Source organism: Mchenga conophoros, linkage group LG12 (assembly GCF_057382185.1).
Source record: "Mchenga conophoros isolate Kocher_MC1m ecotype Shallow Benthic linkage group LG12, M_conophoros_male_GT1.1, whole genome shotgun sequence".
Lineage (NCBI taxonomy): Eukaryota > Metazoa > Chordata > Actinopteri > Cichliformes > Cichlidae > Mchenga > Mchenga conophoros.
The window spans coordinates 32,336,466-32,362,732 of NC_140537.1; the positions used below are offsets into that span (position 1 = coordinate 32,336,466).

Consider the following 26,267-nt stretch of genomic DNA (forward strand, 5'->3'; position numbering starts at 1 on the left):
CCAAGACAGGAGCTGTGGGACTGTAGGATGAAGTCATGAGTGACAGAGAAGTATGTGTGGGTGGTAAAGACATGTATGAGGACAGTGAGACAATAGTGAGGTATATAGTTGGAGTGACAGGTGGGTTCAAGGTAGGAGTGAGGTTAAATCAAGGTTCTGCCATGAGCCCCTTCTTGTTTGCAGTGGTGATGGACAGGTTGACAGATGAGGTGAGGCAGGAGTCTCTGTGGACTATCATCTTTGCAGACTGCTTTGTGATTGCGAGTGAGAACAGGGATGTAGGAGTATGCTATGGAGGAAATCAGAAGCAAGACAGAACACATGTGTGACTGAAAAGGAGGTGGGCATGGAGATGCAAGGAGTAAAGGGAATGAAGGTGGATGGATTTAAATACCTGTGGTCAACCATCCAAACAAACAGAGTGTATAACGAAGTGCAGGCAGAGTGGAAATAAATTCCAGAAGTGCTTTATAATAGAAAGGTAGCAGCAAGTGTTAGAAGGGAAGATTTTTAAAATGGCCTGCTATGAGACCTGCTCTGATGTATGGTTTGGAGATGGTGGCACTGACACCAAAAGACAGGAGACAGAGCCGGAGGTAGTAGAGCTGAAAACGCTAAGATCTTTAGTGCGACTGACCAGAATGGGGTCAGGATTAGAAATGAGGAGGGATAGCTCAGGTTGAACAGTTTGGAGACAAAGTTAGAGAGGCAAGCCTGTGATGGTTTGGACACATGCAGAGGAGGGATAATGGATGTATTGGACAAAGGATGTTAAAGGTGGAGCTCCCAGGCAGGAGTAAAGGAGGAAGACGACAGAGGAGATTAGTGAATTTAGTGAAGGAGGACATGCCTCTGCACTGTTGGTGTGTGGTTTGTATTAAGCTGAATGAACACATCTGTATGGTACCTGGATATAATATTATTCTTGCCATGTATGTAATGTAGACCATCAGTATTGTCTTTGTCATTATCTGTACTTTTCTGTTTATAAATTGTACCACAGCTGTATGTTTAGCATATTTAAAACAACACAATATCTAAAGTAATGGGAGTGAGGTCACTTATACAATTGTCATTCATTGGCTCTGCCTTGGCTTTACTATTTGATGTAGTCTCACTAGTCTCATCAGCCTTTCAGCAAATAGCTCTGTTAACTTGGTTTCACACTACCAGTGTGGCACTAAACTCCAGAACGACAAGGTTAACGTTTTGCTGATGACCATAATGGAGCATTAAGCACCAGAAGAACCAGAGGAGCTTTAAGAGTTGATGAAGACTGAAACAGACCTAAAGACTGTGTTTGTTCTACGTTATTATGAAGAAAAACAAGACAAAACTGATAATAATCCCCAGAGATATTTCCATTTGTCCACATGGTGGGAATTTGTGTATCATGCAACTTACTGAACCGATGTGAGGGACAGTAAATTCAATTAAAAATGTAAAAATCTTAAATTAAAAAAATTCAAATATATCTTTATAATGTATCTCCATACAGGACAATTGTCTCTGCCGCAACCTATGAGATGGGTGTACTTTGCATTCAAATCTGCCTACAGTGCAGCCTTTCGTCAAACCACACCACGAGCAGTTGTGACAGGTGATAAGTGTACCAGCTCTCCCCTTCTCTCTCTTAGCATTTGATGGAGTGAAGTTCAGCGCACTAGCGGGTAATATACAACACAATGACCATGTTTCTGAAATGTTTGTGTCAGACACTTTCCTCACCTAGCACCACATCAGTAATGGCCGCGTCATGTCACAGAGTGGTTTGGGGAGGCTGGGAGCAGGTGAGGAGCAGCAGAGGGTGTAAATGGAGCTCTAATGTGGTAAAGTGAGTGAGTTGCTGTGTTAGAGTCAAACAGACCACTTGCCTTGTGTGAAAAGGTATTGCCGACTATAAGGAACAGGAGAGGTTGTTCTCTTCTGAATCATTGCACAGCTTTTTTTTTTTCCATTTTGTTACTTTGCTGTTATTATTTTAAAGTTTGTGGCTCATGCGAGACTGTCTGCACTGCTGGTGTCAGCAAGCTATGGAGCAGAATGGAAATGTCCCACTTAATCCATTATGTGCAGTGGCCTTGTTATTTTTCTTTTCTCTTTTCTGTTGCTGTGACTGCTTTGTTTGCGTGAGATATGTTGTTTATTTCTTTAGGAATAAAAGAAAGAAAAAAAAACATGTCGATACCAACTAAAACCCATAACCTGTATATAAAAGATGGTAAAATTTGGTCAAGGTATTTTTGGTCAATTATAGATCTTTTGTACAGGGCTGTAAATATGTGTTTCCTCCTTATTTCTGCTGTAAATTTGGGCATTTTATGCAAAGACTGTGTAAAAGATGCATCTGCTCTGAGAAGTAAAGATGACATTCAGTTTCACCAACATTGTAATGGCAAAAACTCTCGGCTCGAGTCTTCAAGATGGGTCATCACAGAGTCTACATCAAATTTTATAACCATGACATTATACTACAAAAAATGCGATTAAATTAGCTATGATTACTTACATCATTTGGAACAGTCACTCAAAGCTAGACTGAGCACACAGTGTTTTTCATATGCTTTTAATGGCAGAGTTGGGTGTCACAGCAATGCCATATGTGACACAGATAATAAGCAGAGGCAGAAGATGACCCAAAATGACTGACAGCATATAAAATGATTACCCTCAGAAGTTGTTTTTGTGTCAAAATTGCAAGAATTGGAAAAGCAATGAGTGGAAAATATTAGCTGCATATTAGTGTGTAACTGGCTATTAGTGCCATCATGCTGGTCAGTGCCATGGCCTTTATGAAGGTGTTGGATGCTTTTGCACTGAACTTGCAGTAATAAATGTTTGTGGTAAGGTGACACCCCTCCGAGTCACAGTGTGTTCACAACTTTTTAATGAATATTCCAAATGTTTGTCAGGCACTGCAGTTGGCATGCGTTCAGAGTTTTAGTTTGGGAAGCAGTGACAGCTGATAGCAGAGGAGACAGATGACCTGCATCACATTATATCTCCTGTGATCCTTTATGGCCAATCAATAATACTGATTAAATTCTGTATTGTATAACCATTTTTTTAAAAGCAAGTCTCTGGCTGATGAAATGGCAGGTCACTGCTCATATGAATTCTTGCATTATTGCAGCATCTGGCTTATTTTCTACTATATCCTCAGAATAACAGTGCTCTTAACTTGCTACTGTAATTCTTTTTACGCTAATGTAAAATGTGTCAATGTGTGTACCTTAAGATCAAATTTTATGTTGTTTGTGTTTAAACTGTCATTGTATGAAGTATGCTTCGTGTTCCCAAAGACATCCATCAATGATAATGTGTGTTCTTTTTTTCAGAGTAGATCTCTTAGAGAAAAGATAAACAATAACAATGAAAGTTACAATGCTACTATGGAGGAGAGGACCTGCATACATGAAACTCAAGAGGAACTTAAACAAAAAACCCTTTAACCTTCTAGGACCTGGCGTCCACATATGTGGACATCGCATTTTGGGTTATTTAGACCAAAATTGTCACGGGTTGCTTAGAGGATCCACTCGCAGGACTCCTGGGTAGCGTTCAAACAGAGATTGTTTATTACAGATCTTCCCCAAGTGTATGTACAGACAGTGCGAGATTAGTGCTATATACAAGGCGTGAGGGGCAGGGGTCCAGGGCTCCAGGGAAAACGGGGAAGTCACACACGCGCTCAGAACAGCCTCTCTCCACTCCGCTAGCAACCTGTCACTCCTTCCACACTCCACACGGGGAAACAGGGAATCTAGGAACAAAGGAACACGTTAAGTCTCTGAGACAGAGGCACGGGAAACTTGAGCTAGGTGTGTACTGACAAGAGCCTTCACAACAATCCAGCGTTGAACAGCTGATCTCCTCCTTCTAATATATCAGCTGGCCTGATGAGGCCCAGGTGTGCACGATCCGGGAAGGCGTGGACCGAGGGCGTGAACCCGCCATGAGTTCCGTCCCGGCAAAACAGGGGAGAGGGAGAGAGAGAGGAAAAAGAGAAGAGAAGGGGGGCTAGGAGTGAAGAGATGCTGATCAGCGCCTTGCCGATCCCGCAGGTCGTGACAAAAATACTCCATTTTGCTCTACAAGGGCCTGATATCCACTTACGAGTACATTATACTGCTACTGGTCTACTGAAATTTTAAACGAATATCCTCATATGTGGCTCTCATTTTTCTTAGAAACAAAAAATCTGGTAAAAAAAATCTGGTAATTCTTTGTTTTTACATTCATCGGGCCCCAATATGCCCAAATATCAAAGAAAAATTAAAAATGCATGCCATGGAAGAGTTCGGGTCTTAGGAAGTTAATGTTTGCTTTTGAAAACCAGAAATACACAAATTCCAAGCCTGAAACAAAAATGTGGTCACTTGATGAGAAACAGGTGAGGAAGAAGGCACAATCAGGAGGTAAAACAAGACACAAGAGAAAAGCAAAGTAAGCTAGACAAAAAAAAAGATGCAGAGACAAGCACATAGATGAGACAAAGGGGTCACAGACAAGAAAACAGTGGGGAGGCAGGATATCAAAATATCACCAGAAGTCAGAAACATTACCAACCTTTGGACTATTACACATACGTGTATATCTCTACAGCTATAGTGCAGGTTACAGTACTAGCAAACAAAGATGTCGTTCTAATCCAAAACCTTTTTTTCCAGTTAGACACCAATGAGAAACATTTTAGGTTGTTAATCTTTTATCCTACTTTTCCAGAGTTTCAGAACAGCGATCAGGGGCTGATTGCTTGTTGAGAAGATAGATCATTGGATTAAATCACCCATCCTTTTTTTTATCTGTTATCCATCTTTGGGTAACGGCTGGTCATACTTTATATGGTGGCCCTATATGGAGCGGAATGCTGGTCAGCCACCAAGAAACACGAGCAGATCCTCAGTGCTATGGAGATGAAGATGCTCAGGTGGATGGTGGGCTTAACCTGTATGGATCGCGTGACGAGTGAAGGTGTTCGAAAATGACTCCAAGTTGCCCCAGTCGAAACGAAGATGAGGGAAGCGTGTCTACGGTGGTATGGACACATCATGCGCAGTGAGAAGAAATCGGTGTCAAGAACACCCCTCCAACTCGACCCTGCAGGCTGCCGACCATGAGGAAGGCCGAAGAAGCAGTGGATGGATGCAATCACTGGAGAAATGAATGCAGTGGATCTAGCCCCAGAGGACTCCCAAGACCTATCCAAATGGAGAACACAGTGCCATGCAGCGGACCTCGTGCTGGGAGGATGCTAGGAAAGAGAGAGATCCCTCTTTGGGTAACAGGGGCCAGTTACATCCAATAAGAATCATTATATAAACTTTCATGCATGTCTGGACTGTGGGAGTAAATTCGAGTAATGCAGAACAGAACGTCCAGACCACCACATCAAAACCAGGAAATTCAAACAGACCTTTTTTATAGGCAACTTGACAGTATTTTCCACATACCAGGCTGGACAGGAGAATTTATGTTAAAATTTAAATTGTGGTGGGAAAATGGAAAGCAGCAAAAATATTGAATTAATGACAAGAAACTGTGAGATTTCATTGAAATGAAGTTGGAAATATCAAAAATCCTCATTGCACTGAAAAAAAGACTCATTGAATCATGGATAGGAAATATATCCTGTGAAGCCAGTGCCTGGGTGTCTATAAACTACAAAAACACACCATGATTCGTGAGTTGAGAAGAAAAAAAAGAATGCCAAGCTCTTTTATCGTTAAGAGGAATACGCAATCACATAGTATTATCGCATTAAAAAGCAATCACAACAGAAGAAAACAGGAAGATGAAAAGTGCTTAATTACTTGGGATAATCCACTGATGAAGACAAGCAATCAGACTTCAATGGGAATATTGAAAAGTAAATGAAACAAGAAGAAGAAAGGAAATAAAAAGAAATTTAAAATATCCAAAAAGAGCTGCTAATAACACTGGAACTGTCATGGCCCCTATGCTCCCAGTGCTGCTAGATTATATTTTACCTGCTCCTTTTCTCCTTCTCTCTGTATGTGTGGATGCTTTTCATGATGCTACGTCCTCTCTTCTCCAGTGATCTGAACTTGTTCCCTCTCCACCAGCATGAAGTAACCTCTAATGCTTCAGTTACACCTTGAGGAGTAGTGAGGAGAAAGAAACAAATGCATCTACAAGGAAATGTATTTTCACAGCACATAATTTGTAGTGTTGTGCCTAGGGATCAACAGATTTATAGCATGTCAAAGTTACATCTGGAGATGCAACATCACATACTCTCACCCTTTAGCCCATGAATCAAATTATAATATGTAGGGTAATTTTATTGCAATGTGTTGTAGAATTATGTAAAGCTCCATTAAAAAAAATATAAGCATGAAACATGCATACTGCGTTGTGTTGTGTAATACTGTACAGGTAATACTATAGTGTAATTCATTTTGAATCAATTTAGAATCTTAAATGAATAAATACCTCTTGTATTTCATAGATCTATAAGATAAAACTGTAGATATTTGTGTCATACCAGCTGAGGTAACTGACTTCCTTTAAAACTGATACTGTGAAACCAAGGATATTTCATCTGGAAGCTTTGGTTCCTATTTCTTCCATCTACAGATGCGAGGAAAAGATGCAAGTAAAGGAAGCGAAGAAACATACTAGCTTTCTTTGTGAAGATCCCTGGAGGCACAGACACTCTGGTTCCCTCCGGATACTTTGCTGGCACACACCTTCAGCTCTCTGCAGCTCCAACACAGCTTGTTGTGTCAGCTGTTGAGTTAGATAAATGTGTTCAGACTCCCCTCTTGTGTTTTTTGCACTTGTTTTGATCCTCAGTGTGCCAGCTAGCTTTCTCTGTGCTTTAGACTCCTTTGTGTGTGCTGGCCAGCTCCCCGTTACCGCTACTCACCTGCAGACCGAACTCCTAGCTTTCTAGCTAATCCCTTCCTGCCATTCTCCGCTGTCATTTCAACCATCAGTCACCTCTCACATCTCTGCTTGTCAAAGATACTCCGGTGCACATTCAATCCTTGTGTAATGATAAATCCTTTAAACTTAGTCTCTGTGTTTGTTATATTGCGTTTAAGTCCGCAAGTTCTTGATCAAACATTAACAAAGTTGAGTTTGAAAAAAAAGAAAAAGAGGGATCACTGCTAATATGTTCAAAAACTCAATGACAAATACCAGGCTAACAGACGATATGACCTTCCTTTGCTCTGACACCAGCCCCATTTACACGTGACTACACGTGTGACAGCTACAGGTATTACTGTATTACAGGGCTCATTCAATGCGAGGTATAATATGAAAATAATTTCTGATTAAATAAAAGAAAGTTTAAAAAAAAAACAACTTAACCTACAAACTTGATCCTGATACTAAAAAAATATTAAAAACCTGTGAAAAAAAAAGACATGAAAGTCTTCACTTTAAAGATCGAACTGGATTTCTTTTTCAACACACACGCACCAACATACTCACGAGCCAGTGACACGGTTTAATAAACCAGCCTGTCACCTGCAAAATTGATCACTGAGACCTCCTTCCTTTGTTTTGTTTGGTATTAAAGAGTATGACAGCTGTCCCATGGGTACTTGGTATTCAGTCAAGCTGTGGGAATTGAAATGGCAATTTCACCTCTAAATGAAACCCACACTGTCCCAAAAAATTGAGCTGTTTGTCACTACAAAACAATAAAGCTGCCAAAGAAGAAAAGCAGGTTCCCACCTCTTCTTCCCCTCTGTAATTATGTATATTTTTTAACTCCCCGAGAACAGAAAAACATTACTTATGTGTTTAATTTTCATAGAGATCAATTTCCTGCCCATCGCTCTGAAATTTGAAACCTCCTCTATGGCATACATTATGCACCAAAGACAAAAAAACCTCAAGAAAGTTCTGACTTTTATTTTGTGGAATTTATGGCAATGGCAGGTCTTGTAACAGTTTCTTAAAAAGGCTCATTAAAAACACAGTGTCTGCTAAGCGTTTCATTTTTTAAATCAAATTCTTTCAACAAAAGCAGCACAGACAACACAGGCCATTTCTAAATCTTCTCCCTTGAAGAGTCCTTATGAAAGCCGAGTAATCATACTCCCTTTTAAGATTTTCTTTTTCTTTTTTTTAACCATTTGTACATATCTTAAGGACAAAATCATTAAATACAGCTAAGCAGTTGATTTCCCTGGCTGCACAGTTTAAATACCCCATGGTACCTTTATGTAGGCGGTTGTGTTGATTGAGCCCATTGAGCCCTCGCCTGAAGTTCACCCTTAAGAAATTGAGAAAAATCTCTTTTTACACTCTTGTCTCATTTGCACACCAAAGCACTCTTAATTTCCACAGATGAAAAGGATGTAGCGTCTGAAGAGGTGAAAATGGTTTTCGAGGAAGTTTTTGAGGATTTTCTCAGCTGGTCTCACATTGTGCATCTGAAGGTGGATGAAGATCTTTTAATAGCAGGCAGACAGGAATTTTCAGATCACAAGACTCTTAAAGTCAGATAACTGATTGAGCAGAAGCGAATCAATTTCCCTCCTGTGAAAAAACTATTCACACAGACTGCCATCTTGCTTGTTGTCAATACAATCCTTTTTGTTATAGAGAAAAAGGACCTCCTATTATTCTACGCTTGCTTTTAGTTTTTTTGAGACAAGAAAGAATATGTGTGCAAGTTTGGTGGCAATCATAACCAGCGGGCAGCAGTGCACAGCATGCTCTGTACGAAGATAGAACAATAACAAAGGCCAAAAAACAAAACGCCACACCATGAAATTCTAATGAAAGAACAAGTGAGGGAAGAAAATGGTTTCAGATGTGTGTCGAATACAATAAGGTCACATTATGCTTATAGCTACTTGAGTCATCATACAGAAATAGATGCAACAACCCGATCAAATTATCTATAACAGAAAATGACAAGAAGGTACATTGTAAAAGGGAAAAGATGAACACCATCTCACTTAGAATGCAACAGAAAAGGAAAACTTTTTTCTTTTTTCTTATTCGGTATGATTCATCAATGTGATGAATCAAGAAGTGTCATGTTAAGAATATCCTTAGATAACATCCGTGACAAAAGACTTTGCAAGAAGAATTGTGGTGAAAAGGTTTGACTTCAGGATGTGTAATAACACTTAATTTGCAGGCCATAGCAGTAAGATAGATTATTTGAAGATGACACGGCCTGTCATACATCCATGCCTGTTATTCATGCATTAATATGATCAAGTATAAAAGATTAACTCCACATTTTGGGAAAGGTGCATATTTACTTTCTTTCCTAGAGTTACTGCTAGAAGGATGCTGATTACAACTTGGTTCACATTTTTTTATTTGGTCATGGTTACTTTTAACACCTCTGAAGATTGTATTGGATTAAGATGAAAATTAATTAATAAATTAAAATCGATTCAGTTTTACTTATATAGCACCAAATCACAACAACAGTTTCCACAAGGCACTTCATATGGTAAGGTAAAGACCCCAGAATAAAACTGATAAAACCCCACATAACAAACTGGTGTTTGTCATCTTGATTCATGCATAGATGAAGATGGGTGTCATCCTCATAGCAATGAAAATGCTATGCCTTCTAATGATACTGCCTAAGGGAAGGTTGTTATAAATAGAAATGGTCCTTGCTTGGAACCATGTGGAACTCCATAATTAACCTTAGTGTGTGATGTGTGCATGAGGGTTCCCAAATTACATGAACAAATTGGAGTCTACTAGATAGGACCTGCTGTGATTTTGACCCTGTATGGATATGTCCTGCCATGTCTCTTAAGTGCTCCCCTTTTTGGTTTTCTTTCTTACAAAGGTAATAGTGGCTTGTCCCTGTGTTTTAGTTTAATTAGTAATACAAATATTAATAAAATCATTTAATTTACTTTCTCACATGCCCTGGACTTTTTAGGGGAATGTAACAAACCAAAATAGAGCCATTTGTCTGTCAGTCTGCCCCAGGGCAGATGTGGCTACAACTGTAGCTTGCCTCCACCAGTGTGTGAATGTGTGTGTGAATGGGTGGATGACTGGGTGTGTAAAGCACTTTGGGGTCCCTAGGCGGGACTAGTAAAAAGCGCTATACAAATACAGGCCATTTACCATTTACCATTTATCATTTGACAACCAGACCTGACAACCAGATGGAGTGCTACATCACTATTTTAACATGTACAATATACTTATTCACATGGATTGCTAATTGTTGGCTGTCTGTCTGCATTTGGAAATTAGATGGCAATACTTTGTAAAGCTTTTCAAAATCCGAGAGTGATTGCAGTCCGTCTAAGGTTGAGTGTAACTGTTTGAAGACATGTTACCTGTGCAGTTGTCTTGTGATTGAAAGTTGTTGTCCAGTTGAGGGTATTGCAGACTTCATCTCTGAATGACAAGAAGTTGGTTGTCACAACTTCTTGCAATCAGAATCAGAATAATTAATCCCTTAATCCCTATGGAAATTATGTGGTTACAGTTGCTCCAAGACAATATGAACAGTAACAGACTGAACTAAATTAAATAATACAATATATTAAAAAGGTACAAAATCATAAGAAAATAAGAAATAGCTCTAATATTTACAAATAGCTCAAATATAAATATCCAGAATATTAGATTAATTAATTGATTTTCTCTGCAAACTGTAAAACTTTGTTATTTTCACTGTAGAGGATGTGCAAAAAGGGTGAAACTATTGCATTGTGTACTGGTGCATTAGATGGAGGAGTTGTACAGGCAGGAATCATTTTCTGTGTTGTCCAATGGTGCATTTGGATAATCTCAGTCACTCACTGAATGGTGACTGGCCAGCATGTCATGGAGAGGGTGGGAGGTTATTTCACGCATTGTCCTTTTCTTGGACAAGGGAGTCCAGCTCCATCCACACAACATTACTGGCCTCGCCGATCATTTTATTGAGTCTGTTGGCATCTGCCTGCTGCCCCAGCATGCAACAGCACAGAGGATGGCACTGGCCACAGCAGACTCATAGAAAATCCTGAGCACTGTCTGACAGATGTTAAAAGACCTCAGCCACCACACAAAATACAAATGACTCTGGCCCTTCCTGTAGAGTGTAGTGGTGTTATTTAACCCAGGCCAGTTTATTGTCTATGTGTACTCTGAGGTATTTATAGTCCTCCACAATGTCCACATCAATCCCCTGGATTGAAACAGGGGTTACTGTTTTTTTTGGTCCTCCTAAAGTCCACAATCAATTATTTGGTCTTTTTCATGTTGAGCTGCAGATGATTCTGCTCACACCACATGACAAAGGAGTCCACCAGGACTCTGTCTTATCACCCTCACTTATGCATTAAACCACCACAGAGCCATCAGAAAGCTTCTACAGGGAGTGCAGAATTATTAGGCAAGTTGTATTTTTGAGGAATAATGTCATTATTGAACAACAACCATGTTCTCAATGAACCCAAAAGACTCATTAATATCAAAGCTGAATGTTTTTGGAAGTAGTTTTTAGTTTGTTTTTAGTTTTAGCTATTTTAGGGGGATATCTGTGTGTGCAGGTGACTATTACTGTGCATAATTATTAGGCAACTTAACAAAAAACAAATATATACCCATTTCAATTATTTATTTTTACCAGTGAAACCAATATAACATCTCCACATTCACAAATATACATTTCTGACATTCAAAAACAAAACAAAAACAAATCAGCGACCAATATAGCCACCTTTCTTTGCAAGGACACTCAAAAGCCTGCCATCCATGGATTCTGTCAGTGTTTTGATCTGTTCACCATCAACATTGCGTGCAGCAGCAACCACAGCCTCCCAGACACTGTTCAGAGAGGTGTACTGTTTTCCCTCCTTGTAAATCTCACATTTGATGATGGACCACAGGTTCTCAATGGGGTTCAGATCAGGTGAACAAGGTGGCCATGTCATTAGTTTTTCTTCTTTTATACCCTTTCTTGCCAGCCACGCTGTGGAGTACTTGGACGCGTGTGATGGAGCATTGTCCTGCATGGAAATCATGTTTTTCTTGAAGGATGCAGACTTCTTCCTGTACCACTGCTTGAAGAAGGTGTCTTCCAGAAACTGGCAGTAGGACTGGGAGTTGAGCTTGACTCCATCCTCAACCCGAAAAGGCCCCACAAGCTCATCTTTGATGATACCAGCCCAAACCAGTACTCCACCTCCACCTTGCTGGCGTCTGAGTCAGACTGGAGCTCTCTGCCCTTTACCAATCCAGCCACGGGCCCATCCATCTGGCCCATCAAGACTCACTCTCATTTCATCAGTCCATAAAACCTTAGAAAAACCAGTCTTGAGATATTTCTTGGCCCAGTCTTGACGTTTCAGCTTGTGTGTCTTGTTCAGTGGTGGTCGTCTTTCAGCCTTTCTTACCTTGGCCATGTCTCTGAGTATTGCACACCTTGTGCTTTTGGGCACTCCAGTGATGTTGCAGCTCTGAAATATGGCCAAACTGGTGGCAAGTGGCATCTTGGCAGCTGCACGCTTGACTTTTCTCAGTTCATGGGCAGTTATTTTGCGCCTTGGTTTTTCCACACGCTTCTTGCGACCCTGTTGACTATTTTGAATGAAACGCTTGATTGTTCGATGATCACGCTTCAGAAGCTTTGCAATTTTGAGACTGCTGCATCCCTCTGCAAGATATCTCACTATTTTTTCCTTTTTTGAGCCTGTCAAGTCCTTCTTTTGACCCATTTTGCCAAAGGAAAGGACGTTGCCTAATAATTATGCACACCTGATATAGGGTGTTGATGTCATTAGACCACACCCCTTCTCATTACAGAGATGCACATCACCTAATATGCTTAATTGGTAGTAGGCTTTCGAGCCTATACAGCTTGGAGTTAGACAACATGCATGAAGAGGATGATGTGGACAAAATACTCATTTGCCTAATAATTCTGCACTCCCCGTATTAAAGCCATAAAGCCTTTGAATGAAAACAAATGCTGTTGTGACAGTGATGTACACTGTCTTGGCGGTATATGTATGATTTCTATACATTTTACATCAGACAAAAACTTTGGTTGTAAGATTCAGATAATTATTTATTAAAAGCTAGACATTTTAAAGGAGAATAAGAAAGAAAAGTATTTGTTTGTGCCCCCCTTTCCCTGTTAATGCCCTACCTGGCCCCCTGGCAAAACTTTGCTAGACCCACCCCTGCACAGTTACTGTCAGGATCTGGAGACTCGACTGGAAAGTGCTATCAGGCACCTGAGTTCCTTGGTCTCCACCCCTGGGCGGAGCCATCTCCCTGCTGCAGTCCTGCACACCTGAGACTGATTCGGGGCAATCAGGTTGAGGATTTAAGGCCCCCCTCAGACTCTCCTTCACCGCCAGTTTGTCAACGACCTCACGTTGGTATTGACTCTACGGCTTTTTGCGCTATTGCCACTTTTTCATTGTTAACGTTGGTTTCATGTGCTTCAGATTTCCTGGACCTTCGTTGTCATCACCCTCAACCCCAGCTCGCCTTGGATGATCTTCATATTCATGAGGAATACAAGGACCCTCTGTGACAAAGTGGCTAGGACAGAATTCATTTGCCAATTGTCACTTGCGTATATTGTTATTCTGTGTTCTGTTATCCTATAGTCTATCATAATGCTTTAATGTAAACACAGCACATGTAACCTTAGCTCTACATACTATCCCGGGTCTGTTTGTGGTAGCATTGGTTATATTTATGTCATCTGTGCAATTGTACTTAAAGCTAAATGTCACTTCATCATTAATTGATTTGAATCTTTCATTTGTTTATGTAGTTTGGTTATACTTACCATTGTGTGTTCCTTTGGACAGGTCCTATGTGTAAAACAGGTATGTGGGAAGGGCCACCCCAGTACTTCCTGATTCTACAGGATATGATGTCACTGATCATGTCAATTGGGTGTAACCAAATGAAGGGGTGTTTATTTTGTGTAAAATTGTTTATTTCATTTAAAATAACCTCATGAGTCAGATTAGGTGAAGAGTGACTTTTCAAACTGTTTCGTTGGGTGAATGAGTTTGTTAAGTGGAAAAATGATTTTATTCCTGTTTCTTTGTCTAGACGGTGTTATTTAGTCTACCCTGTTTTCCCAATGGTAGAGGTTAATGAGATCCAGGTGTGAGTGGAATTCTATATAAAGCAGGTGAGATTTTGACTCACAGCTTCTGATGTTTTTGAGAGAATTGTTGAAAGGCGACGCCAGAAAATAAAGAACACCTAAAAGAAACTTGAACGGTCTGCAGATGCTGTCTTCCTATCACCTTTCATGCTGCTTATGCTATGCTACCTCACCTGCCTGCCCTCCGGCCTCACTCACCACCTTGGACACAGCGGAACTCAGGTCTGCCAGCCTTTCCACTACACCCCTGGACTACCACCGCCTCTCCCTCAAAGCGAGGTTCATGCCGGTCACCAGTAAGCGATATCAGTCAGTTCCACCTCTGCTAGGATACCCCGCACCTGCCGCCTTCCTAACCCTGTTCTCTTTTTTTCCCCAGACGCAACCGCTCCGTTCACCCCCCACTGACCCCCAGCTACTTCGTTAGCAACTCCTTGTCACGAATTCACTTGTTGACTAAATAATAAACACTGCAAAACGTTTGAGCCGTCTCTGTTTGTGGTTATCTGCAATCGAGGCCATTGTGACAGTTACCAGCTCTCAGCTACTTAGAAAAGATCCTGGTGTTATTTGTCTCTCAGAAACAGTTCATAACTTCCCTTCAACTCATGTCACCTAAAAGGTAAACCTGCTTCTTCATCACCTGTTCAACTATGATGATTCAGTAAGGACATCTCCTGATTTCATCTTCATGTTTCCCTCTCACCACATATCCAAACCGACATGACCAGCAGCTTTTACAGCTGTGGCTCCAGCAAACATCAGGTGATACTAATAATTAATATTAAATAAATTCTAACAACAGCTGATCAAGCTTAAACGTGTTGCTGTTGTTTAGGGTGACCTCCGCTGGTTTCCTCTTTCTGGCGCAAAGTGAGCGATAAACAAACAAGAGAGAAAAGCTGATCAGCTGATCATTGATCATGATTGAAGTAGCAACAGGAGAAGGAGGGGGAGAGAATGAGAGAAGACGAAGCAGCTGACAGCGTAAAGACGCAGAATAACTCCAGCTTTGTTTCATTCTAGCTGAAGTACGGGACAATCGCGTTCGTTTTCGGCTCAATACGAAACGTGTAATATTTACTCTGAATATGGGATGGTTGGTAACTCTAATAACTAACCTTATGAATAAAATAACGTTCACTATCAGTAACATCATAGCACCCACCCAGCTGTATATAAACTCCATGCTAGCTAGTAAGCAGTACGAGTTAACTGACTGTAAAATGTCAGCACAACGAAAATAAACTACACCTAAACTTGGTTTATATCTGACCCAGATAGACTGCTTAATGTTTATACTGTTAAACCCTCCCCCCCCAAAAAACAAACAAAAACAAAACAAAACCCATCGGCCCATAAAAATGAAAAATCACCGTATGCTCAATGGCTAGTCCAGCTATGGTCGCGCCATCAGTTAACCCTTCCTTCCCAACCCGACCCCTGACCTAGAGTAAGCAATGCATGCAGTGTGTAGCTGCTGCACCACAGTCGCATTCCACAATGAAACTCACAGTTCTACGACAACAAGGAAGAAAAACTCACATGTTTAAGACAGAGCTATTAAAACAAACTAACACTAACATTTTTACTAAAGTGTGACTCAGCCAGTACATAGGTATTTTAGGTATTCTTGCCTGAACTGGCCTGATGCAATTGGTGCAACCTCAATGCTTTTGCAATTTGTAACCAATTTTCCACATTTCTAAAACTGTACTGCATAACTATATAAATCATTACTAAGATTTTAGAGTCATGGACCCATTGTTTAAACTAGACCTTGGGTAGCTTACCTTTACTATGCCAACCATTCTTTATAATTGCTCTTTGACATGTGAACATCGTATGCAACACCATGACAGCTTGAAAAAGGAGGAACTCAGTTTCAAAACTATTTTACAAGGACAGAATTGTTTTCAGCATGTTTTGGGGCTCAAGGATAGAGACAATGTGATGTGGCGAGAAATACTGTTATCGTTTTGTTTCCTTGAAAAAAAAGACTACAAACTCTGAAGGGTACCTTTAGGGTGATTTGAGAGTGAGCTGTGTGTGTCACACAGCCATCTCTGTATCTGGTGGAGAATATTCACTACTGAAAAATTTAACAAATATATCAGGCTGTCCTTTGATTACGTGTGCCATTAACTGCCTGATTATACATGAACCCCATGAAGAAACATGATTGTTTGCATAAATAATATTTATACAAACCTTCCACTGAGAGACGATTTTTTTTGTTATGCTTCACCAGCACCCCTGAATGACTTCTTGTGGATGCTGTGCACAAAGCACTATTCTTTCTCCCTGCTTGATTACATGTTAATATATTCCAGAAGTTAAAAGTTCTGAGTGCAAAATGATAGATTTTCTTTTATCCTGCAACCCCACCACAGTGACTGAGGCAGCACTTTGCTACACCCCCAGAGTAAACGTATTCCTTTGGTCACACTTCGAGTCTCGGAAGCAAAGCAGAGGTTTAAAAGTAGAGCGCAAAAAGGATTCCCAAACATCTCTGACAAACAAACCTATCCCCTCCAGACGTGAACCTCCACCATGCTGTGAACCTTGTTAGAATAAAGACATCGCCAATCCAGCTGCGAACCTGTGATAGATGCTTAGGTAATTCCTAATTTCAGCTCACATTGTGTGACCAACAACTATGGAAAGAAAACAAGCATTCCACGAAACACTGAGGTTCATATTTTACTTTGTTGGTTTTTAGCATCATTCATCGTCTAGAGTTCATGACCTGTGAATGTTTGGCATTAGTGTTTCTGGGTGGTTAGTTCTTAAGGCTATGACAGGATTCAGAAAATAGGGTTAGGGACAGTCGGGAAAAGAATGAACTAAACTGCAATATAGTCTTCAATAACAGAAATGGTTTAAGAAGTAAACAATTGTTAGATATTTAGGTATGATAATTTAAGCCCCCTGATACAATACGCAACTGAGGCTAACAACTCTGTGATTCAATTACAGCTACTATTAGCATACCAACATGCTTACAATTGCTTTGCTAACATAAGAAAGCCTGTGTTGGTGAAAACACACAACCTGTCTTTCTTTTTTGACCACCAATGGCCAAAAACGAAAAAAAAAAATCCCCCAAAAATGTGGCAAAAAAAATCGGAAGACCACCAAGAACCCCTCACAGAACAGACAAGACAAATGACATGAAAAATGGCAGGAATATCATGACAGAGAGTCAAGGGAGAAGGTGTGAGAGTCGCCAGGAGAGGAAGCAGCAACTGTAAGCTGATTATCCACCACACGCTCAGAAGGATATCAGCAGAACCAACCATCTGATGTGGACTCCCATTTGGATCAGCTGATCTGCTGGTAGCTGGCTGAGCTCAACACAGTATGCTGCCTGAAGTAACAATATGTTCAGCTGTTAAAAGCCAGATGTTTTTTCTTCTTATCTGAAACTGTATTTCAGCTGTGCAACCTTTTGAGACCTGAATGCAGATAGGAAAAATACTGTAAGCACCTGAAATCAAACTGCAAATCCATACTGTTGTAATGTGTAAAAAAAGTAGTTTATATATCGTTCCAAACACATCACTTTAGAGGTATCTTTAGAAAAACTGGATTCATTTGCAATAAGAGATGGTGCAAGCAGGTTTTAACATAGCAGCAATCTAATCAGCATAAACACAGAGCTACCTCCCATATATATTAATTCAGTAACACAAAAAAGAAAACAATAGCAGACCGCAGAAAAACAGAGCCTAAAGTGTGTCATCACTGAGAAAAGGCCACGAGGTTACTGGTGTACTTACAGATACCAAGTTAAAGGTCAAACTGTTAATCCGAAGTAAAAAGTCATACTACATGTTAACTGTCTATGACCACAGACTCATACAGGAACGCAAATGAGTTTTATTTGTACAGAAGCCTGCCACATATCCTTGGTTGCAGCATTCAAACATGTTCTGAAATATGCTAACATAGGTTTCAAAAATGTTCACTGATGAAGACTCCCAACCAAGGCGGAGGGCTGAATGAAGGTTAGGTTTTGCAGTATAAGTAGAGAGCAAGGGAAAAGGGAAGAGAAAAGACTTAGCTGTGACCTGTTTTTGATGGACACTTTTTGCCTCAAGCTAAATGAGAATACTTTATTTCTGGTGAAGGATTAAAGGAAACCTGAAGGAGAAGTGAGTCTGGTCTCATGCAGTTTGTGCAACTGACACATGAATGTGAAGCAAACTGCTAATGAAAAAAAGTTATATATTCCACATGAATTACACAAGCTGTATTTTAAAATCACGGTGATGCAACTCTACCCTTAATTGTGTCTCCAGTCACGTTGGACTATAATGAGCTGATTCTCTTTAAGGAATCTTTGTTAATCACCACCAACACGGCATGACTGTGGGATTAATTTTGTCTGTTAATTTAAGTGTTGATTTCGTCAGCCAGAGCTGTTTTTTTTTTTTTTTAATGAAAATGAGACAAAAAAGTAGCTGCTGAAATGCATGTCGCTTTGAGACATTAAGCATCATACTTAAAGTTGTGATAAAAAAAGACTTCTACAGAGAGCAAGATAGGGCAAGAACATTTTGGTACATGGCTACGTGGTGGCAGATTTCTTTTCTGATGTATTAATCACATATTTTAATCATGTCACTTTACTATAGAAAGATCACTCCTGACACAAATTGTATGTATGCATGTAGAATGTTAATGTTATATTTTTTAAGGATGGGGCTGATGGTATAGCCCCCCTCGTGAGAGCGGCCAACATGTAAGAGTTTGTGGAATGTCTTTGTCTGTCTCTGTACATGACGTGCAAGGTTGGCGGCTACAATTCAGAGATTATCCTAGTATTCTGGCTGGGATGCTTCTTTCCACATTGCAATGTGTTTATTAAACAATTTCAAAATGCTCACTGGTACAGTGTGTTGCAGGTTATTGGTAAAATTTCCATAACAATGGCATGCAAGAAAATTAAGCATAACTGGTGTTTAAAACAATGAATCATGGAAATATATCTGGCTAACTGGTGGAGATATCGCCACTCCTCCTTCACGCCCCTTCTTACCTCAGACTATAAATGCCCCCTTCTCCAATGCCCGTTGTTCTCATTTCCATGACAGTGGACAGCTTGGAAAGTCGGCATAGGGGCAGCGAGGGGTGGCATCCCAAGTTGCATCTTCCGAGAGGAAGATCCCACTAAAGCTACAAGTCAACCTACTGGAAATATACCCCCAGGGATTCCCGAGAGGGGGGGTGGAAGGGAATCGCACCGGATGGATCAAAGAAATAAGACATTTGGCAATGGTAATATGACAGCGACAGCGGAATGCATATGCGGCAAGATATGCAAGAACCGACATGGCGTGCGGATCCACCAGGCCAAAATGAAGTATGAGCAGAAGGTGTTGGCATCACAGCACGCAGGAAGCACACCTGGTGAGACGAAGGAGGAACCAGGCCCAGAATCACCCCACAGTGCCCGGAGCCTCCAGGTGATGCAGGCCCCCGAAGCTCACAAGTCATCAGAACACCGTCGCGGAAAGTGGCCTCAAGCTAGCAAGGAGAAGGAGTGGCTCCAGTTCGACGAAGACGTTGATACCATCCTGCAAGCAACTGCCAAAGGACAAGTTGAACAATGCCTAAAGACAATGACAACAATGATAGGTTTGGACAAGAGGAGAAGCGGACAGCGAAGCCTCTACACCATGAACAACAGAGCCAACAAGATATATCAGCTAAGGCGGCGAGTGAGAAGGAGAGGGGACCCCTTGCATAATTACGTAGCATAATCCACAAGAGGTTAATGACCTTAAGGCGAGCTGAGTGGCACAGGAGGAGAAAGAAGGAGAGGGCCAGGAGGCGAGCCGCATTCCTAGCGAATCCTTTTGGGTTTACAAAACAGCTGCTAGGAGAGAAGTGCAGTGGGTATCTTGTCTGCTCTAAAGCAGAGGTCGACCACTACCTTAAGGAGACCTACAGTAACGAAAGTAGAGAGCAAGATCTTGGTCCCTGTCACGCCCTGATCGATCCATCTGCACCAGAGCAGGAATTCGATGGGGAGGAGCCCAGCTGGAAGGAGATCCAGGAGGCGGTAAAGAGAGCAAGCTCTGCTCCAGGGCCCAGTGGAGTACCTTGCAAAGTTTATAAGAACTGTCCGAGGCTACGGACTAGACTCTGGAGAATCATGAGGGTGATTTGGAGGAGGGGTAAGGTAGCAAACCAGTGAAGACAAGCGGAGGGGGTGTGGATCCCAAAGGAGGAGAAGAACATCGAGCAGTTCCGAACCATCTCGTTGCTGTGTTGAATGGAAGATTTTCTTTAGATTTTTCTTTAGCATCGTCGCTAAGTGACTGACAGAACATCTTCTGAAGAACTCTTACATCGATAACTCAGTCCAGAAAGGAGGGATCCCGAAGGTTCCAGGGTGCCTGGAGCATACGGATGTGGTCACACAGCTCATTAGGGAAGCCAGGGAGAACAGAGGGGACCTGGCAGTACTATGAACCATCTTCAACGTATGCTGCTCGGTTGTTTATTTATCCCCAAGGGGCAATTAACAAAGTATTCTGATTCTGTTGGCTTGACCTTGCAAATGCCTACGGATCTGTACCCCACAAGCTGGTAGAACAGGCACTGAACCGGTATTACATCCCAGAAAAGTTCAGGAATCTTATCCTGGATTACTATGCCGACTTCCACCTGAGAGTCTCTTCCGGAACAACAACTTCCGACTGGCTTGAGAAGGGGATTATCACTGGATGCACGATCTCGCCCATCCTTTTCGCTCTTGCTATGAACATGTTGGTCAAATCTGCAGAAGTCCAGTGTAGAGGGCCACTCACCAAGTCTGGAGTCAGGCAGCCACCCATCAGAGCTTTCATGGACGACCTGACGGTGACAACTACGTCTGTTCCAGGGTGCAGGTGGATACTGAAGGGTCTTGATGAAATGATTTCTTGGGCACGCATGAGGTTCAAGCCCACCAAGTCGAGGTCGCTTGTGCTGAAGAAACTTAATGAGGCGCCCGTGAAGAGCATAGGTAAGGTATTTAACCGCAGCCTGAAAGATGCAGCCTCCAACGAAGACCTGGAGACCTGGCTCTCATCAGTGGATAAATTTGGCCTTCCTTGCAAGTTTAAGGCCTGGATTTATCCGCATGGAATTCTGCCCCGGATTTTGTGGCCCCTCTTAGTCTATGAAGTTCCCATCTCAACAGCGGAAGGATTCGAGATGAGGATCAGCAGGTTTCTGCGCAGGTGGCTGGGACTGCCACGAAGCCTGAGTAGCATTGCTCTGTATGGTCATAACAACAAGCTGAAGCTCCTCTTTAGCAGCCTAAGCGAGGAGTTCATGGTGAGCCGGTCCAGGAAGCTGCTCCAATATCGGGAGTCCAGTGACACCCAGGTTTCCCTGGCTGCTGAGGCTGTAGACATTGCAGTATCAAGGCTGCAGCAAAGGGTGATAGTGGGTACAGTGGCCCAGGGAAGAGCGGGTTTAGGTAGCAGTAGAACACCTAACTATGACAAGGCACTGGGGTCAGCGGGGGAGCTGGCCCCAGGGAGGGGTCACTTGCCCCTCCCTTCCTTCCCTCCCCATCTCCAGCTGCCTCCCTCTTCCCGCTCCACCACAACCACCCACACATGCAGGACCTTGGAGTAGGGGTATGTCACCAGGGTGCAGAGGAGGCTACCCCCCCCCCCCTCTGTCCCCTTCTGGCTGCCTCTGCCTCAATTTTATCCCACAACTTAGACATTCACATTACTCACACTCTCATTACACATACATATAGGATCTTGGCGGTGGGCACGATACACGGAATCCAAAGTACCATCAGGGTGTACACCTCACCCCTGGCGTCGTTGCCCACCTCTCAATGTTAAATACACATAGACATTGAGGGCTAGCAGGAGGGACCATGCGCTTACCTGCTGCTCTCTGGCAGGTAGCTCCATGCCCTCCTGGGTTTTAAATGCACCTTAGAACACACATGCATCAACACTACAATGAGCGGGTGGAGGGAGGTTTGGAGTCTTCTCTCACCCCCATTCTCTGCGACCTGCTGGAGCGGGGGGGCTAGGAGGAGGGGTTGGCCGTCCGACTGCGGTCTGGAGTGTGGGGCCTCCCTGCTGCTGCGGAGTCGGGGCGGTCTGCCTCCCCCCACCGCAGGGAAAAGGGTAACACCACCTGGGTCTGGGTGCAGTTCCCCCCTCCAGGGGCAAGGGTACCTAGACCCGGTTTGTAGAGTACGCTTGGGGAGTGTGATCGTGTGTACAGCATCTCTTTATGTCTGTCTCCACGTTGGTTGAGTGTGGAGTAAGTGCATATGAGAGCGTGAGGGTGGGAATGGATGTTTGTATATGTGTGTGCCTGTATTTCTGTGTCTATATGTCAGGTTGGGTGTCAGGCGCCACCTCTCTGGGGACATCTTAGGCCCTCCAAGGTTTGGAGGCCTATCTCCCCCTACCACCACTTCCCCTGCCAGTGGCGGACTCCCTCAGACATCGGTGCGTTGGTGGTTCTTTGTGTCCGGGGATGGGCGTCCAGGTACACACCGGCTCACTCCTTGGCGGCCACTTATCGGGGCCTGGAGCCTGGGGCTCGCTCGGGCCACTTCGGAGGTGGGGTGCCCCCGGCCGCTCGGCCTGGGGCTCGGTCACTCAGGCACGGCTGGCTGCCGGCGGAGCTCACGGGCGCGTCACTGCAATTCCCCCTGGCTTCTGCTCCGCGGCTGCTGAGTGAGCCCTCATCTGGGACTCTCCTCAGCTCTTTCTGGGACAGTGGCGCGGCTGCCCCTCTGTTGGTCTTCCTTGGTCTCTTGTGTTCTGGGGGCCTCTGGATGTCTGGAGTTTTGATCTCCTCCATACCTGCTTCATGCCCTGGAGGACGGGGCTGTGGCCCCCCCACACCCTCTAGCAGATCATTACATGAAGGAACCTTTTAAAAAACAAACAAACAAAAAAAAAAACAAGCGCGTCCATGCTCACAGGTTTACACACGGGTGATCACACCCACAAACTACACCCTTTTTGGCTCCTACCTCAAAGCACACTGTGTTCTGTTGATCTTATGTGCTGCACAATAATGTTTAATATTTAGTATTTACTGTCATATTCCCATATATCATTGTGATGTTCTTTATTCTATTACTCTTGTTCTCTTCTGCTTGTTTTCTTTTTTCTTTCTTAGCAGGTGATCCAGGTGATTGATATATGCATTTTTTTTTCCTGCTCATTCTGTTGTTTTTTGTTTTTTGCCCTTCTCCCCCGTCCCTTTTCTCAGCTGTTTCTCTTTCCCTCTTTCTTTCTCCCCTTCTTTCCCCCAGTCAAGTCTGTCCCGTATTCAGTAAGTGAAAATAAAATAAACATTAAAAGGTGAATCAAATGGACCATTACGGCAAGGCTGGGATGGTCAATTTGGTAAAGTAAATCCGTTGGGCATCTTTCTTTGCCTTTAGACAACAATTCTGATGGCAAAAGAGCCAAACGGGGCAGGCAAAAAAAAAAAAAGACAAGGCACAGGGGAAAGAGAGGTGGTCGCTGATCCTGGAGGAGGTGCGAGCAGGAGTTGAGGAGAAGCAAACCAGTCAAATGGTGCAATTGAGGCTGCAGGGGGCTTGGACAAGATGGGAGCAAGCTATAGAGCGCAAGGTCACATAGAATGAACTGTGGAAAGCAGAACCCCAGCGGATAAAATTCCTGATTCAGGCAGTATATGATGTGCTACCAAGTCCATTGAATGGAGTCACTTGGGGGAAAGTGGAGACACCAGGCTGTCTTCTCTGGCAGAAGAGAGGAACCCTGGAGCACATTTTAACCCTCTGCGTCAAAATCACATGACCAATTTAAGACGACAACTCAGAGTCTCCATTTAAACTTGGGTCGAAAGTGCGGACTTCAAACTATATACCAGTTTTTGAATTGTGTCGATGGGCCACGTAAAAGCAAAGTTATGATAAGAAATACACGCAATGCTTTTTTCCGAATAAAACAGTGTTGTTTACAGCGGGAAGAATGGTAAAAACGGCATTTTCTACGGACAGCGCTAGCAAACACTCTCCACTTGCGAGTGGTGAAAGAGCTCACTCCACTTGAGTTTGCTTTTGCTTTCTCGTTGTACACAGACATTCTCTGCACCGCCTTTCCCTCCCGAAGACAAGAGTTCGACTCCTACCCGTCCATTGTACTCGATCTCGCATTGTGATTCGGCAGCACCGGCTTCTATCAGTACCAAATCCAGTTTGCTTCTCAGGCAGCTGCTCGCCTTTGGCAGTTTAACCAAGACACTTTCTGGGGCAGTCTCGATCAGGAACTCTACCGTCGCATCTCTGCCGCTCGTTCTTCTCTCTCCTGCAAGTCGTGCTGTGCCCCATCACATCCTGCTTCCGCCTGCATCGTCCCAGCCCAAAACAAGAGTCAGCCCTCACGCCGTCCTTCCATTCTTACCCGTTCGACCCCGGCTCCAGTACCAGGAATTCCCAAACCCACGACTTCCACTTCCTTCATGCCTTAGCAACAAGGTTTAGACAAGTGGGGCAGGCCCGTCATGCACCTAGGAGGCCGCTCCATCTGCAATAACTTTAATGACTCCGGCTGTTCTATGTCTCAATGCTGCTATCTCCACTCTTGCTGCTTTTGCGGCAGCAGCCATTCCCGCCCTGCATTCCCCCACAACCCCACTGAACCATGCCATTTTTCTCATTATACTTGCCAGCAGAGGTGTGTGACTCTCCTAAGCTGACATCACGAGTGCCTTAATGTCTCGCCAATCCACCCCGATTTCTGGTGCCCATTCAGAGTCATCTTGAGGCCTTTTAGTTCACAGTCAGGCCGACCTTCGGTTATAAAAGCAGCCCCAAGCTCTTCGACTCACTCCCCGACACTCCATGTTAGATCCTCCAACAACCATAAACTGCCTTTTTGGTCCATCTCTAGATGATTTCCTGGTCGCCTCCCCTCCCTCGTCTCTGCCAGCCCACGGGCTATCCACTCCGACATCCGTCTGCTCCAGAACGGCTCTCCACCGTCGGAAGAGCAAACAGCGGGACCTTTAACGTCCCTTGAGTCCTCGGCACCAAACGTTTCCAGGCCTCTCTGCCCATTGAATAGCTCTATTGCATCACTTGTCCCACGTGCTCCAAACATCAGCTGCTCTCCCCTTCGGGTCATTCGTACCGTGCTACACACATAATCCCATAATTCCTCCCTGCTCCTTTTATCTCCCACCTGCTTCACTCGCAGTGTCACTCCTCGACTCTATCACGCTCAATAGCGCTCCGGAGCCAAACCCCGTCTCTGGCAACTCCTGCTTGATAACTGGAACGGCATCTCTTCTCTTACGACGATCGGCCGTCACACACCGGTGACATTCAGCTCTACAAAGGCGTCGCCCTTTCTGCTGGCTTCGGGGGCTATTAAGACAGAACGTGGTTTCTCCTCAGCCGGGCCTCCCGAGTTTCACCATTATATCCACGAGCGGTTCCTGCCTTCTTCTATCCGGCAGTCATCGCGGCCTTCTGTGGGGCCACGAATGGTCAAGAAGATCAGTCCTCTTTCACTCCGACCATCTCCCCGTAGTCGACATAATCAACAAGACCGTAGCAACTCTCCTTCCATCATGCCCTCCATGCGGTGACCCACAAATCCATATTCTTGGCCTCCATGCAGAGGCCGCTCCGACTCCGGTTCCTCCACTTTCAGCCACAACATTCGAAATCTAAACCCTAGCATCGCGGAACCCAGCAGTGTCTCCAAGTAGCAATAATAAATAGTCTCGCAGCAAGCACATCGTCCACCTATGGGACCGCTTGGAACGCGTCCCGTTCGTTCCATAGTAACTTCAATATTTCCTTCCCGTCATTCGACATTGTAACCGTTACAGCTTAATACCTTATGCCTTCCGGTTTCCGTGCATCAAAATTCCCACGATAAAGACATACCTCAGCTGCATCAACTTCTTTGCCAAACTGCTCACCGAATCCGGCCACCCTGTAACCAGATCATGGTTTCTTTCACGCATTTGTCAAGTGCTCTCGTCTTCTGGGATTCCTCCAAATCTCTTCTCTAGCCATTCCCTCCGCATCGGCGCCACGACTTCTGCCTTTCGCAAGGAAACCCCGACCACATAACCAGCTCCTCGGCCGCTTATCATCCTAAGCCTACTGTTATACATTCGTAACAATCGCTAAGACCTC

General features: G+C 43.4%; 1 pseudogene; it reads left to right on the plus strand.

Moving 5' to 3' along the window:
• The first annotated feature begins 71 nt into the window (after window positions 1-71).
• On the plus strand, window positions 72-25,708 carry LOC146562995 (uncharacterized; annotated as a pseudogene).
• The last annotated feature ends 559 nt before the right edge of the window (window positions 25,709-26,267 follow it).